Source organism: Nuphar pumila, chromosome 14 (genome assembly GCF_984573655.1).
Source record: "Nuphar pumila chromosome 14, dmNupPumi1.hap1.1, whole genome shotgun sequence".
Lineage (NCBI taxonomy): Eukaryota > Viridiplantae > Streptophyta > Magnoliopsida > Nymphaeales > Nymphaeaceae > Nuphar > Nuphar pumila.
The window spans coordinates 64,095,416-64,112,885 of record NC_143262.1 but is presented as its reverse complement, the minus strand read 5'-3'; positions in this window follow the sequence as shown (position 1 = coordinate 64,112,885).

Below are 17,470 nucleotides of genomic sequence, written 5' to 3'. Positions count from 1 at the left end.
CTTATTTAGGCTCAGTTTTCATGTCGTACCTCCTCCCGAGGTAATGTGTCTCGTGGTCCCAGTGGGTACGCAAATGAGGACTTGGCCCACCCATTCACGTGCTCAGCCTCACTCGGCCATAAGAGCACATCGCCTGTGAAGACGATATCCAACATCATTTTCATTTTATGCCCAGGGTAACACAACACGTGAGCACTCCCTCTCATGAACACATGCCATTGCTCGAAGACTCCAACCGAGTCCCAAAACCTCAACAGGTTAGATGTGTCATACCCTATGGTGTTTCATTTTTTTCTAAGTGTAGGTCACATCGAGTATATAGCACGCCTCTGGTGCGTCGCATATTCACCAATATGCGAAAGTAAGCCAAAACAGGATGTACTCGATAAGCCAAAACCAGTGACCTATGTGTCAGGATGTGCCATAATGCACATGCGAAAACAAGGAAAACTTGCACAGTCTCAATCTCGCATACATATCGTAAAATGCAAAAACCACAAATTTTGAGTGACACAAGGCTCAGAATGCATGTACGATGCATACTGTATAAGCAAAGAGTGACCAGGGCCTTGGAATACGTATCTTCTTAAAACGCGTACTCCAACCCTCACAGTGTGACAAAAACTCACACAACGAAGCCTTCAGCGAAGGACTATCGCGGAATCGACACCCAAGCGTGTTGAGAACAAGATCTAACTCAATCCCATTTGAATGGGAATTACATTGTCGCTACCAAAGTATAGCCGCACTCTGCCCGCGCAATCGGGGCACAAAAGCGCAAATTGCCAGAAATGTCCGATGAAACCAAGCAAGGTACACGCAAATGTGTACCGTGATGTAAGTCACGACTCAAACACCTCACTGCCAGGGTGGTCAGCAGGGTTCGAGCATCCGAAAACCTCGACCGCAACAACATTGTTGCGCGAAAATGACTATACTGGCTAAACGGCTACAATCCACTTGGCGGAGATGAGAGAGACGATTGCCGCCGCTGGAGGATGTTCACGGGAACTCTAATGTTCGTCATGATGACCCATATGAGCCTACAAATGGTGCAGACCATGAGCCGGATGTCCTGCTCATGACTGCCCAAAGGTGGCAAGGCTGTTGGGTGCCTTAGCGCCCGACGCCGATCTTCGTGCCAAAGAGAAAACAGAGCCCATAAGGCCCTGCTGCCGACGGGCCATCTGGCCCCACAACCACCATGGTCTGCACCCTACATGCAGACCATGTGCTGCTAGGCTGCAGCATGGGCAAACTACAACATCTAGCTCATCCGGGTGCACTCGCACCCGGCTAAGCACCAAGGGAGCCCCATAGCGGGCTTGGCGAAACTAGGCCCAATAGGGCTGGGGCTAGACCTCCTAGCAGATCTGATCCAACCGGGACCAGACCCAACTAGGTTCACTAGAAAGCCCCTGGACTGCACCCTAGTGGGTTCAGTCCAATGGACTGGGCTTAGCCCGCACCCACTTGGGATGCGGCTAGCCCAAAATCCCCTAGCCAAAAGGGTTGGGCCAAAACAGCTTGGCCTAGACCCTGTGAGTCTAGGCCCAGCTAGGCTGAGGAGGGCTGGGGCACACAAAGGTGTGCCCAGCCATAGCCTCGGGTCTGTCCCAAGGGTGGGCTCAGATCAGGGCGCTGGATGGCTAGCACCTGCACCAATGGGGCGCCTAGCGCCCAAACATGTGGCGCGCCCAAGGGACACGGTCTAGACCCAGTGGGTCCAAACCAGGATGGGTCAATGGAGGACCTCAAACGGGGGTCTGAACCCTCTGGTATGACCCATGTTTGGGTCCAGACCAGGCCACGCTAGCGCTCGACGCACCACCACGTGGGTGCGCCCAAACAAAGCTTGGACTGACCCACCCTCGGTCAGTCCGGGGCTTTGCTGCTCGGCTGCAGCAACCCCACAAGGGCCGTGAGGCCCAACAAAGCCCTACAAGGGCTAGGGCTGGCTGCGGAAGAGCCCATCCCAGCCACTCAACGAAATCCAACCCCCTCAAGGGGCGTTATAAAAAAAAATATTGCACTATATATATATATATATATATATATATATATATATATATATATATATATATATATTCAAAAATGTAGTCTAAACGCTGCCATTTTCCGGCAGTTTACAAGCTGTACCGGCAAAAACACCAAACACAAAACTTGTTGAGAGTTTTGTTAGCTCGCTACAGAATCCAATAAATTTGAAAACCAATATACGGTTCAGAAGATATTGCCAAAAAACCAGGCGTCACTCGAGACGTTCCTGGGTTGCTGACGGAAAAATGTGTCAGAAAAAGATGCTGGTTTTCGTCAGAATTTCAAGCCTAACCAGAAAAAATGAGTAACTACTAAGTTGTAGATCTCTGTCTGAGCTTTTTGAAATGCCCAAGAACTCTCCGATCCGATACGTATACAGAGAGATACGCTCATTTTACCGGAGGATTCTCTGACCACTCGGAAAGAAAAAAACGAGAATAGCATTCAAACAAACAAACTACACTTTCAAGAAGCAAAACATGAAAATTCTTTTTTGCATAACACATGGCTTTAAAATGCAAGCCTAATGCTTGCTTAACAGAACCATGGCACGAAACCGCCATGGATCGGTTTGCCGTCTCCATGGTTGCCATTCATGCCTAACCAAAGAAACGACAATGAACTGGAGCTCTTCTCCGCTGCAAAAAGGTCTGCCACACCTTGCTACGTAAGTGAGGAAGGGAGGGGAAGAAGAGGGAAGAAGGAGAGAGGGGAGAAGAAAGGGTCAGCCCTTTCTCTCTTCTCTCTTCTTCAAGCTTAAATAGAGAGAAGGTGGGTTAGGTGAAAATGGAGGGTGGGGAGAGAAAGTAGACCAGATGGAGGGTCTCCCTCCTCCTAGGTCAAGCTAGGGAGGTCAAGGGCTGACCCCTCAACCACTCCCCAACTACTCCCAACTACCCCTTTAACTAAAACAAAAAAGAAAACCCTTTTCTTTTCCTTTTTAAATTTTTCTTCTTTTTTTTTTTTGAAATGACATGGGTAGGGGCTACCCCTAAGGGTCGCCCAGCCTACCCTCTTTTCAAAAATCGTGGGCTGTGCCCACCTACTTTCTAAAAACCCCTACAAAGCCTTCAAGGTTTTCATTTTGCAAACTTTTCTAAATTACCTTTTGAAAAGAGTTTTTTCGTAAATTCTTTTTCATAAATCCTCAAAATGGCATGGACTAAGGTGGAGCCCATGCCAACCACTTATCTAAATCCCCTCAACAAACCTCCATACAAATTTTTTTGAAAAACTACCTTCATGTTTTACAATCTACCTTTAGGTTTTACGAAAATTGCAATTTGCTTTATGAAAAACCTTAATTTTTTTGTTATTTAAATAAATTAATTCAAAAGCTAAAATTTAAATTATCTTTTATGAATTTAGACCTAAATAATATTAATACACATTTAAATTTTCTATTTCGACAAAATTAGGCCTCAATCCATCTCGTATTCGCCAAAATGCCCTTTTTTCGCCAAAACACATGAAATAACGAGATATTTTTCTCGTTTAGGTTCCAAATTCAAAGCGAACCCACTACGATATGTTATAAATTGAATCTAAGAGTATGAGACCTTAGATTGCTAGGGTTGCCCTTTGTCGCTTAGAAATTAAAAATTTACGCGATTCAGGCTTCGTATCGCAGAAATCACACAATTACGAGAAAATTCTTGCGTCAAAGCAAGAAAAAAAAGATACTGAAGCACATTTCAATACAAAATATCTCAGAAATATCGTGGTTCTTACACCTTTGGTTAAATTTATTAAAAAAAACAAAGAAAACTAATAAAATCATGAAAAACCATTAAGAAACTCACCTTGGGGGCTGTAGCTCTAATAGAGAAGATGGAGTGCTGGAAAGAGGAGAGAGAAGCTCCAAGAAAGTCCAAGGAGAAGGATAGGGGGTCGACCCCCTCATGGGCTCTTTAAATAGATTTTTTTTTTTTAGATTTTTTTCTAAAGAGTTCTAAAAAAAAATGGACTTCTAAGGGGGGGGGGAGGGCAATTTTCCTTAATTGGATTTGACCTTAAATGGACTCTAACCTAACCTAGTTAGACCCTAACCAAACTCCTAATTAACTTAGAAAACCTCCAAATGTGGCGCCACCTAGTGTGGGCCCACATTTGGGTTTTCAAAGTTTTTTAATTTAAAACTCTAAAAGCAAGTGGTTAAAGGTTTAAATAAAATGGGTTTTGACTCATCTAAACCTCTAATCTAACTAGGATACCGACTAACCCTAGTCTAACCCTGACTTTTGCAAATGTGACGCCACCTCGAGCGGGCCCCATTTGGTTTTTCAGAAATGGTTTTAAAACTTGAAAATGAGAGTTTTCTCAAAAGAGATTCAAAAGTAAATTTAGATTTTAAAAGTTTTGAAATGACACGGAGTTCTGACTGAGTCAGGACTACTCCAGATATGATGCCAACTCAGTGGGCCCCACATTAGGTTTTGAAAAACTTGAAACAAAGACTAAAAGTGACTTTGAAAAGGGGTTAAAACCAACAGTTGAAATTCAAAGTTTTGAAAATAGAGTCCTAAGCGAACTGAAACTCTGGGCCAGAGTCCTGAAATTTTATGACTCTGAGATTTCAGGATTTTGAAAGCCAGATGAAAAAGGTTTTTGAAAGATTTTGTCAAAATTGGAAAAAACAAGTTAAAAAATGCAGTCAAGGTTAGAGTCCTAACTCAATCGAAACTCTGAAATAGAGTTCTGAATCAACTGAGACTCTACAAAATGATCTAATTTTTTAAAAACAAATAGAAATAAATGACAACGAAAGTGAAAACAAACTTCAGAATAGACTCCTAACTGGATTAGGACTCTACGACAGAATCCTGATTGGACTAAAACTCTATATTTTTTTGGTATTTTCTGAAAAACAGATGAAAGAATTTATGAAAACAATGAAAATAGTAACAAGTATTGAAATCAATAAAGAGTTCTGATCCAGCTAAGACTCTGGGGACAGAGTCCTAATCGGACTAGGACTCTCAGATTTTTAGATTTTCTGTGAAAACAAATGAGGGAATCTTGAAAAACAGGTAAAAATAAGATAAAATTAAAGTCTAGTTCAGAGTCCTGATCTGATTAGGACTCTGAAGAGGAGTCCTAATTCGACTAGAACTCTGAAAATTTTGGTTTTCTAAGAAGCAAATAGTGAGGTTTAAACAAAACTTTTGAAAACTAGTGAAAATGAAGTGAGAAAACAAACTTTGGATAGAGTCCTTATTCGATTAGGACTCTGGGAAAGAGTCCTGATTCAATTAGGACTCTGGGATAAAATTCCAGAATTTTGAAATTCCATGATAAAGGTATAACAATTTTGATAGATAGAAAGATTTTTGAAAGATTCTCTCAAAATTGAAATCAGGGTCAGAGTCCTGATCCAACTGGGACTCTTCAAACAGAGTCCTGGTTCAACCAAAACTCTGAGTTTTTGACTTCTCTTTGAAAGATTTGGTTAAAAACAGGTAGAATAACAATAAAAGACAGAGTTCTAATCCGAATGAAACTCTGGAAAAAGAGTCATGATCTAGTTAGAACTCTAGAATTTTGGCTAAAATGAAAGATTTTGAAAATCAGATGAGAAGGTTTTGAAAACAAGTGAAGAACAGGAGTAACACACGAAATCAAGACAGAGTCCTGATTCGATTAAAACTTTGAGAAAGAGTCCTAATTCGACTAGGACTGTAGAATTTTGGCCAAAAACAAAGGATTTTGATAAGTTTTCTCAAAAACAGGTAAAAAGGGTAGTAAAAAATAAAGTTCTGATCTGTCTAGGACTCTGGAAAAAGAGTCATGATCCAACTAGGATTCTGGAAAAAGAGTCATGAGCCAAAGAAGTATAACAAGAATGTTCTCACCGTCTATCGCCCTACTATCGTTCTTTCCTCCAACACATAGTAGTTTTGCCTTCATCCTCCTCACCTTACTTGGGTCATAATTGCTCCTAAGCCATGAAAACTTGATATTATCGGCTTCAAATGCATCATCATCTACTTGCAAATAAATATCACACACTTGCTTGAAATTTCTCCATCGCTATCGACTAATTGGCTCCCCATGGCAGTTCAGTTTGGTTATTTGTGTCACTCCTCCAACGTGATGGTCATCTCAAAATCTTCGAATTTGAATGTATTGGTTGTCAGATTCCAAAATTGCACAACGACCTCTAAGAGGAGGTGACTAATATTCTATGGTGTAATCTCCAAGAATTTATGAAAATACATTCATCTAACAAAATATAAAAATTTATTATAATTTGAATGTAATGGTTACTATTAAAAACCATTGGTGTACTCGGTTGTAGTAAAACCGGTGCATGAAGGATGTTGGCTCTTCTGAATCAATTGGTTGAAAATCTTGAAATCCAAATTAATTTTACTTAAATCAATTAATTTTAATGAATTCATGTATAGTAGCAATATATATATATATATATATATATATATATATATATATATATATATATATATATATATATATATATATATATTGCATATATACATGATAAACTAATCAATTGCATTCATGTATAGTAGCAATATATATCTCAATTTAATTAATAAACTCAGTCAATTACAATGAATTTCTACATTTTGCATACATACATAACAAACTAATCAATTGCATTCATGTATAGTAGCAATATATATATATATATATATCAATTTAATCAATGAAATCATTCAATTACAATAAATTTTTATATTTTGCACACATACATAACAAACTAATCAATTGCATTAATTTATAGTAGCATTATATATATATATATATATCAATTTAATTAATGAAATCAATCAATTACAATGAATTTCTATATTTTTCACACATACATGACAAACTAATCAATTGCATTCATATATATATATATATATATATATATATATATATATATATATATATATATATATATATCAATTTAATCAGTCAATTGCAATGAATTTTACCTATCCATGAGCACCAAACATTCTTCTCCATTGCATCATCTTCGTCAAAGCATGCACTTTCTCCTGCACATGGAGAGCAACATCAGACTCCTGAGCGATGTTTGCATCCAACTCAGCCACATGACCCTCACTTATATGTACTTTCTGAGGAGGGTCCATATTAACCCTCACTTATTGTGCATAAGATAATTTGGAAACTACTTAATTTTTTTTGCACATTCTGCCTTAGATATAGGACACTTTGGAATTTGTAGCTTTTTATTGTATGACAATTTAAGATTTTTAACTAGCTCACTGCTTAAATGCAGTTGCATGTGATTATTGATGATGTATTTTTTATGAAAAATGTCGGACAACCATATTTTTTAGCAATGGTTGTGGCTCCCTCTCTACCCACTTATGCACAATAAGATGTGCTTCCAAATTATCAGGATGACCCAACTCATAGTTCTTCATTGGTTTTTGTTGTTGTGCTTGAGAAATTTCAGATGATGTGAGTGTGGTCTCCTTTTTATTGGCTATATTGTATTAATAAATATATTCAAATTTTTCTACAATAATAATACAAAGAATATTGAATAAGCATTGCAAAAACAAATAAGATATTTATGTTTCAAAAAACATTTAAAAAAACAAAAGTTAACACTATTTCATTCAGTCATTAAACAAAATGAAATAGTGTTTGATTCAACTGTTAAACAAAATAGAACAGTGTTTGATTCAGTTGTTAAACAAAATGAAATGATGTTTGATTTAGCCATTAAACAAAAGGGCACATTATGCTTATAGGAAAAACATGTTTTTGATAGTTCAACAGCAATGAAATGCCTCTGATGAATAGTTGTCAAAAATATTTGACAAAAATAGTTGCCGGAAGGAAACCAGATTGGGGACCACTGGTTGGGGACAAAAGACAAAAAAAAAATCTTATATTATACGAAGATAATCAAGTTGATGACTACAATGGGTTTATATATGATTCAAGAAAATATTTCGCAACAAATAAGCAATGTCACATATGTGACATGCTTTCACAAATAGTTAAGTACGATATTTGCGATATTATGCGATTCATAAATTACGTTATTTAAGAACGTGTAGTATATGTGAATAAATAAATTATTTATGAATTTAGTGGGGTTTCACAAACTGAAATAGTGTTATAAATTTATGCGATATCGCATCATATATGCAAATAAGTAAGATATTTGTGCATTTGGTGGTAAGTGGTAAGTGTAGGTTCACACATAAATTTATGCGATTTTGAGAAGTATATGCGAAAAGGCATGATATTTATGAATTTAGTGGTAAGTAGAGTTTCACCTATATATTTTTGTGATTTCATAAAATATATGTGAAAAGAGTATGATATTTGTGATTTTGGTGGTTTTAGTTTCACTGAGATTTTAGAAATAAATTAATGAGTTCGAGAGGTCTAAATTTGCATAAAAAAACTACAATTCTGTATTTAAGTGGGTGTTGGACAAATTCGATGGGTGGTACAATTTTATCGCAAAAATACCTAAATTCACAATTGTGAAGGGTAAAAGTATCCTAACGATGTCGAATATTTACGATTTTTTATATAAAGAAAATATAAAAAATTATAAGGTTTTTAGAGAATAGTGTAAAATTACCCGTACAGTACAGTCATTTTCCAATGTTAGAATCCATCCTTTCAGCAAGATTCAACATACAAGATATTGACCAAGTGGATCAGGAATCATGAATACGTAAAGCACATAGTTTTCCACCTAACATTTTGAGCCTACATAGGGGTTGCACACAAATTTATTATAGGTTAGACATATTTACTAATTTAGTAGTAAGTGAAGTTTTTCACATATATTTTTGCCATTTCATGAATATTTGCTATTTTTATGGTTTCAGTTTCATCGAGATTTTGTAAATAAATTTATGCGAGTTTGTGAGGTCTAAATTTACATAAAAAAATCTGCAATTCTATATTTAAGTGGGTGTTAAACATATTCAATGGGCGGTACAATTTTATTGCAAAAATGCCAAAATTTATAGTTGTGAAGGATAAAAGTATCCTAACAGTGTCAAATATTTATGATTTTGGATATCAAAAAAATATAAAAATTTGTAGAGCTTTTAAGAAATCATATCAAATTACCTGAACAGTACCATCATTTTCCCATGTTAAATTCCATCCTTTCAGTAAAATTCAACCTCACATATTGACTTAAGTGGATCGGTAATCATGAGTACGTAAAGCACATAGCTTGTTGTGTATGTTCGCCCCCGATGATTCACTGAATCCCACGTCCGTGTTCGGGGGATCGAATGAGCGCCACGTATTCATGCACATGGGGCTCGTATTCCCGTGTATGTTGACATAACTTTGCATCGGACTCTGGTGTTGTTGCAAAGACTTAATCACCCTTACTTGCTTTTCTTGCCCTGAAATGACGGTTCGAGGAAATGACAAAAATATCCTCCATTCAAAAGTTGTGAAACGACGGGTGGGGAAAAGGACAAAAAAGTCCTCCATCCAGAAAGTTTGATGTTAACCATTTAAAGTGGAGACGTTCGCCTGCGCCATCTGCTGTAACAGTTGCTCCCATTATCAACCCAAACTTTGCCTTCGTCTCCAGTCGAGCTTTCCGCCTTGTTTTTTATCCTGTTGTACAACACACTGTTGCCTTATCGTGCCTGCCTTGTGTTACAAAACATTCCAGTGTCTTCTCTTCATTTTTGCTGTCGTTAGGCATCATGGAAGAAAGCAATGATTCACAAACATTCCAACCAGTGCCATTAAGGCAGCGTGAGTAGCTTTTCATCTCATCATGCTATCGATGAAGAAGGCATGTCGTCTTGTGTGCCATTAAGGCATTGTTTGGTTATTGCAGGTAGATCTTGTTATTACGAAGGTTGGAAACTTATCGATATTTGTAAAACGCTGGGACCTGTTGACAAGAACGCTTGTTTGCAGATGCTAGGAAGGGCCTCTACCCCATCAGGTATCCTACAGTCACTCATCATATGCATTGTATCTCAAACCGCTGTATTAGTAACAGACTCTCGTTTTTGTGAGATACATTTTTGTTAGTTAATATCGATTTGTTTGCTATTATGTTCAAGTTCTTCCTTATCGATTTGTAATTTATTGTGCGATATATTTATCGACCTTTTAGATAATATGTTTTTGTATCGTCGAGTTGTAAGTTATAAATACTGAACTGCCGTATCGATTTTCAATATCTGACAAATCGCTATACATATCATTTTGTAAGATATTATATGTTTTGTAATATGTATTTGTAAGATATTTGTATACAGACTTTGAAAACGTGTGGGTGCAGAAACACATCTTGACACGCATGGCGGGGCGATTTTCGCATGCATATCGTTGCTCTCTCAGCGACTTCTATTGAACTCGCTTTAGAGCCTCATGGATATTATGAGAGCGTTATCATCAACACACATGTACGACATGTGTATTTTATTGGCATGGTAAGCGACACGTCGATGCTCAGCATAAGCAAACATCAAACCGCACTTGCTTTAATACTTTCATTCATTAAATCGTTGCTTTGACTTGCGTAACCCTAGTGGTATCCGTTCTTATATGCATCCTGATTAAATCGTAGTAAACCTATGTCGCTTGCTAACGGAAATTGATATATTGCTTACAAAACATTCCACTGTCTTCTTTTATTTGTCGTTGTTGTTAGGCATTAAGGAAGAAAGCAATGATGCACAAACATTCCAACCAGTTCCATCAAGGCGGCGTGAGTAGCTTCCCAGCATCATGCTATCGATGAAGAAGGCATGTCGTCTTGTGTGTCATTAAGGCTTTGTTTGGTTATTGCAGGTAGATCTTGTTCTTATGAAGGTTGGAAACTTATCGATATTTGTAAGACGCTGAGACCTGTTGACAGGAATGCTTGTTTGTAGATGCTAGGAAGGGCCTCTACCCCATCAGGTATCCTACATTCACTCATCATATGCATTGTATCTCAAACCGCTGTATTAGTAACAGACTCTCGTTTTTGTGAGATAATATCGACTTGTTTGCTATGTTGCTGCAAACACAAATTGATATATTGCTTAAAACATTATTGAGCTTATCATCAGGTTGTAATAAAGACGATGTAGCTCAATCAATAGAAAGATCTGGAGAATTGAATATCTATACTTATGACCCAACTGAAGAATTGAACATCTGCACTAACGATGCACATGAAAAGAAGGGTGCAGGCATTAGACCCACTATTGACTTGAATGTTCCAGTGGAAGAAATGCAATTCAATGATGAGGTAGACTACCATGACAGCGCACATAATAAAAGTGTATGCACCGGGAATGTACACGGAAGTACACTTGACTTCAATGTTCTAGGAGAAGAAATGCAATTCAATAATGATCCTGATTTTGATGTCAGTACACTTAATAAAACCGTAGGAACTGGGAATGTACATGGAATTGTACTTGACTATGTTCCTGTAGAAGGAATGCATTTTAATAACGAAGAAGATGCATATAAATTTTACAATGATTATGCCTTAAAAGTTGGCTTCAATGTGAGAAGGTTTTCTTGGTCAAAAAATGCACAGGGTGTCTTGGTTAGAAAGACATATGTTTGTTCCAAGCAAGAAAAATATTCATCTTAGTGTGGGCTATGATGCAGTCGACAGATAGGTTTGGGACACAGGAATCTCGTGTGGGCTATTAACTTAGTTGTCATGCCTCTTTGCATGACCCGATCTCCACAATGCCGGATTTTTTTAGAGTTTATAGTCGTTTGTCATTGACGACTTGCGGTTCGTGGTTGAATTTGTTCAAATCGATAGATAGCGGGTTTTTGCTTCTGCAGGAAGGCGAATGATGACATCACTGTATGGCGATTTGTGGTTATCGTTGAATAGCGATATGTGGCATCGCAACGTAGAACGTTGTTGATTATTGTTGGACTGTCAATCTTAGCGTGATGTGAAGGATTGTTCAAGTGTGCTGCGATGTGTGGCATCGCAGCGTAGGACTGTCAATCACTGTGCTGCGATGCTAGAGATCGCTATTCAACGATAACCACAAATCGCCATACACCTTCAGTCAACTTCTTCTCCAACAAATCTTTCGCGTTCCCGACACCTCCACTTGCCTTTTGAAATCATTATTGTTATCTTGTGAAAAGTTGTATCCATATATTATAAATAAAAGGCTACTCAATGTGTATTTTCCAACGGATACCCATAAATGTTTGAGTTGTCGTACAGTATTCATTGATCATGTTGGTTGAGCAGTACATCTTTTAGGTCATAAATAGTCGCACAAGCACTGGAAGGTGTGTTTGTCTTCTACTTCGTGAACCAGCAACAACCAAACCGACGGTTCCTTCATAAACCTGGAGATCCGCCCTCGAACATAGAAAATTGTAGTCGGTGAGGCAGACGAAGACAGCTACACGACCAACAATGGCGAATCATGGGTATATTGTCTACACATAGTCTACATGTTCAGCAAAATCCGTCTCTTTCACGCGTTTTTTGCGATTTGTTTTTGTGTACTATATAATGTAATTTAAATATCGGTCGTTGCAATGTCCGCATTCATTTCAGTCGAACATCCACCGACAAAGTTGGGCGAAAACTTAGTCAATCACTCCTGGAGGACATCAACCGAATGCGCAGTGAATTCGCACAATGCAACATGATCAGTAATTTTGTTAGTATGAAACTAGTAGTAGTTGTTTATAAACGTAAGCCATGTGTACGTATGATTAATACAACACCATATTTGCTGCAAACAGACTATATCTGATTTCGTAAATTATATTAAAAGCAACGCACCAAGCCAGACTGTGAGCGTCGTCAGCCCATATTTCATGGTATATCGGTTGTATTTTATGTTGCTTTTCATTATTGATTTAGTCCAATTGATTCGTATGTTAACGTTGGTGTTAGCAATGTTTCTTTCGGTTTGCAGACTATATTACGCCGTTTGCCATACTCCAGTGGATTTCAAGACGGCAAACCTTATTGGGTTAATGGTAATCACTGCAGAGACCTTATGACAAGTGAAAAGGTAAGCAAACAAACCTACAGTGCAATATTACAGCGTGACAGTGGCAACAACATTTTTTTGATCTATTTGCAGATATTGATTCCTACACTCTAGCAGTCTGAAAAGCATTGGGTCTTATACGTGATGGATTTACGCGAAAAACAACTATGGTGTTACAATTCGTTGGAAGTTGACAGTGGTTTACGGCTAGACATTTCCCATCTCGTAAGATTCCATCTATATGAGTATCGTGTAGTGTACTGGGGTCATGAATTTACTTTCGGTCGCATTATTCTCAGATCGGTTTCCTCATAGCCATTTTGGGAGTCGATGTCAGCGAGTGGATCTATCGCACGGCATACCATGCTCCTTTACAAGATAATGGCGTTGATTGCGGCGTATTTGTAATGAAGTACATTGAAGCGATATACAATGGTGCAGAACCCTGTTTCGACGCTGTATGCCATTCCTTGGCCTCTGTTATTGGGAATTAAGGGCATGTCTATTGCTTCTAGTTTACAATATGTTTTTGCAGGTTGATATACCCGGATTCCGCGAAGAACTCTGCAAAAAGTTGACGTCCTTTCTAATTTCGGAGGAGAAACTGACGGAGGCGTCGCGAGGATCTAAAAGGCTTGTAATTGATAAAAGATGTGCGCTGAACCCGCGTGATTGACAGTCGCAGGGTGAGACTGCGATGTGTGCAACGAACAAAGACTTCTAATGTTCGAAATGATAATATTCAACATCGCTATGAAATGTTGTATGCTTAAACATCACTTTATTGCTGGCATATGAAAAAGGTGATGAATAAGAGTCATTAATGTCGCGTTCGTATTTTACGAATAGTACAAAGCGATATGCTTGGTGGTCTAACGTCAAACTACACTGCTATGACCATGAAAACCTGTGCCAGCATTTGAAAATTGCTTGAATTTTAAACGACGGTTTCTTCAATTATGATCTTACAGACGTATGAAAAAGGTATAGACGGATATGACAACTGTGTCGAAGCCGCCTATGCACTCGATTCAAGAATAAGTCGTTTATGCAGGAATTGTCGATTTTGTCGGTTCCTTATTCGCGAAGCAAAGTGGAACTGTGTGTTTTGTCATTCAAATATTAATGAAACGTCCTATCACCCTCCGTCAGTTTTCGAGTATATACGTCAGTTTCATTAAACCAAAAGCAAATCTTAAATAAAAAAGCACTCTGCATTAATGAAAACAATGTCATGCCAGAGGGCTATTCTGAATCGTAGTCAATGCGATTGGACCGAATCTTTGGGTCTCAAATAAATCCACAAGTACGTCTCAAGAAATTGCCTTAGGTGTACATTGCCGTCGGTTCATCAATACAATGATTTCTGAGAACAAACCTTTCTTATTGATAATTTCACATAATGCGATATTTAGAAATATCTTTCGCCGTACAATATTCTTCATTGCTTAAGAACAACTTTACCAGCATTGGTTATGCGTATACAACACAAAACCATTTCTGAATACAATTTACTTTTCATAGAACACCCATCACCGGAACGAGATGAACACCCGTCATAGTGTGGGCTATTCAACGAAAAAATGAGACCTTCATTGATGTGGAATTGCTTCCACCAGAAATACATTGACTCCATTCGTCCATCGACATTCCTAGAAGGGCAGTGCAGTTTTCCCTTGCGTTATAGTTTGAATGCCGTAATAGGACAGCACTGCCATCGCACTTAAGGCCAGTGATCCTCGCCACATCTTTTAGAGTCATGGTGATCTCAAAAGAATCAAACTGGAATGTGTTAGTCTTATCATTCCACTTATTTACCAGGTGAGTCATGGTATTCCAGCAAGTTTCAAAATATTGTTGGTCCAAAAGGCAACGAAGTGCATATTTCGTAGTCGGTCCTTCTGATATGCACTCAGTTGACCATACCAAGACAGAACTACAGGCCATTGACAGCGACCTCCGAGCTTTTCACCTGGTGCTCTACTTCTCCTGTGACCTCCCTGTAACACAAAATAACATATTATTCCTATAAATTATAAATTACTTCCATTTGTACTTATAAATACTATTCTACTAACCGCTATAAATAATATCGGTTGCAGACATACTATCGCAGTAATCGCTATAAATATCAATACCTAACACAGTAATCGCTATACTAAAATCGCTAAACATATTATTAAATCTTCGCAGATAGGACGGATATATTTACCTTGGTCGCTATTTTCTGCTGTTCTCCCTCCAACCTGGGACTTTCTGGTGGGTCCACTGCCTCCAACTGCCTTTCAATCTCCATCTCTACCGGCTCCACCGTCGCATGCCTTTCTCTCACCTTCCTTTTCTCATCCTCCTTCTGCTTCCTTTCTCTCTCCCTATTCTCCTCCTCCTCCTTCTACTTCCTTTCTCTCTCCTTTTCCGCCTGCTCCTTCTGATTCCTTTCTCTCTCGCGTTTCTCCTCCTCCTTCTCCTTTCTTTCTCTCTCACTTTTCTCCTCCTCCTCCTTCTCCTTCCTTTCTCTCTCACTTTTCTCCTCCTCCTCCTTCTCCTTCCTTTCTCTCTCCCTTTTCTCCTCCTCCTCCTTCTGCTTCCTTTCTCTCTGCCTTTTCTCCTCCTCCTTCTCCTTCCTTTCTCTCTCCCTTTTCTCCTCCTACATCCTTTCTCTCTCCTTTTTCGCATCCTCCTCCTTCTCCTTCCTTTCTCTCTCCTTTATCTCCTCCTCCTTCTGCTTCCTTTGTCTCTCCCTTTTCGCCTCTTCCTCCTGCTTCTTCCTTTCCCTTTCCTTTTCTTCCTCCTCCTCCTTCAGTCGTCTTTCTTTCTCTTTGATTTCTTGTTTCCTTCTTTGCCGCAGTTCTTCCACCTGCTTCTTTCTTTCCCTTTCCTTTTCTTCCTCCTTCTCCTTCCGCCGCCTTTCTTTCTCTTGCAGTTGTTGTTTCCTTCTTTCTTGCAATTCTTCCTCCTGCTTCTTCCTTTCTCTTTCCTTCTCTACCTCCTCCTCCTTCTCCTTCCGTTGCCTTTCCTTCTTTTCCTCATTCTCCTTCTGCTGCCTTTGCATTTCCTTAGCTTCCTCGAACTCCAACTCCCTCCTTCGCCTTTCCTTTTCTTCCTCAAACTGAGGAATATTCTGTTCCTTCTCTTCCTCCTCCTTATTCATTTGCCTTCGCCTCTCCTCCGCCTCCTTCAGTAGCCTTGCCTTGTGTCGCATTGCTCTACTCTCTAAGTTTCTCCTATGAGCCTCCGCCAGCATATTGCTAACATCCCTTTCCCACTCCTCCGCCTTCTTCTTCCTCTTTTCCATCTGTTGTGCGTTAATCCTCCGCCTTCTATTTATATTCTCATCAATATTTCTGGCCCTTGCCTTCTCTTCATCATCCTTGTTCTGCATCTTTCGTTCTTCAGAGTTCTTTCTTTGGTCCGCAGCCTCGATATCTGATGGATAATCCTCCGCATAATACGATTCCAAGGCTTTTTCCCTGTCTTCATCATTCTCAATCTTAAGTATATTTTGGTATCTTTCAAAAACTTTAGATAGATGGGACTGGCGGATCACTTCTCTAATAGACAACCCATAGAACGACGGGGTATCTCTAATCTGATGAGGCGCAGACATTGCTAACCTGCACAACACAATACACGATCATCATCATTAGAAATCGTCGGAATATTTGGGTTCATAATACAAATCGTTGTATAAGAAGCAATCTTCAGATTGAAGAAAAAAAACTTACACGAAACTCACCGAAATGATGGGAATTTGGATATTCCAACTGTAGAGTAAGCAACAGTAACAACTAATACGCAACAGAAGGTGACAACGATGCTGCGACTGTGCGTAAGACGGAAACAGATGCTCTGGTAAAAAGGAAAGGATGCTCCGGCAACTCGAGATGAAAGCAAAGAATCTTCGGTAGAGTGCTTAGAGCGAAAAAGGATTTTTTTGAACTATTTGTATCATACAACATAACGCTTGCTACATACGCAAACTCTGCGGAACGTTTTCCCGCGATATCGATGGAGGGCAGTTTTGTCATTTTCACGAACTGACGATTCAGTTTTCTAGAAGGAGGGCATTTATGTCCGTCCGAGGAAGAGGAAGCGAATGGCGGTAAAGGTTACTTAAGTCTTTGCTGCGGCACCAAATTACGATGCAATATGATGGGGACCCATATGGGGATACATGCCGGTCTGCATCTTATACGTGGCGCGGTTTGGAACCCCCAAACATGAGATCTCAGTACCGGCTCTGTAAATTCTTCCGCAAATCGCTATAGCGATTTGTAGTGTCTTCCGCAAATCGCTATAGCGATTTGTAGTGTTATTCAGTAAGCAAATCGCTGTAAATCGCTACCCGAATTAGGATCAACTTGTCAGGGCCATATCTCCCTAACCGAAGGTCATATTCCAAATCCGTAAAAAGTGGTGTCTTTGTTATTGAGTCTAGTTTATTTCTGTAAATTTTCAGCGAT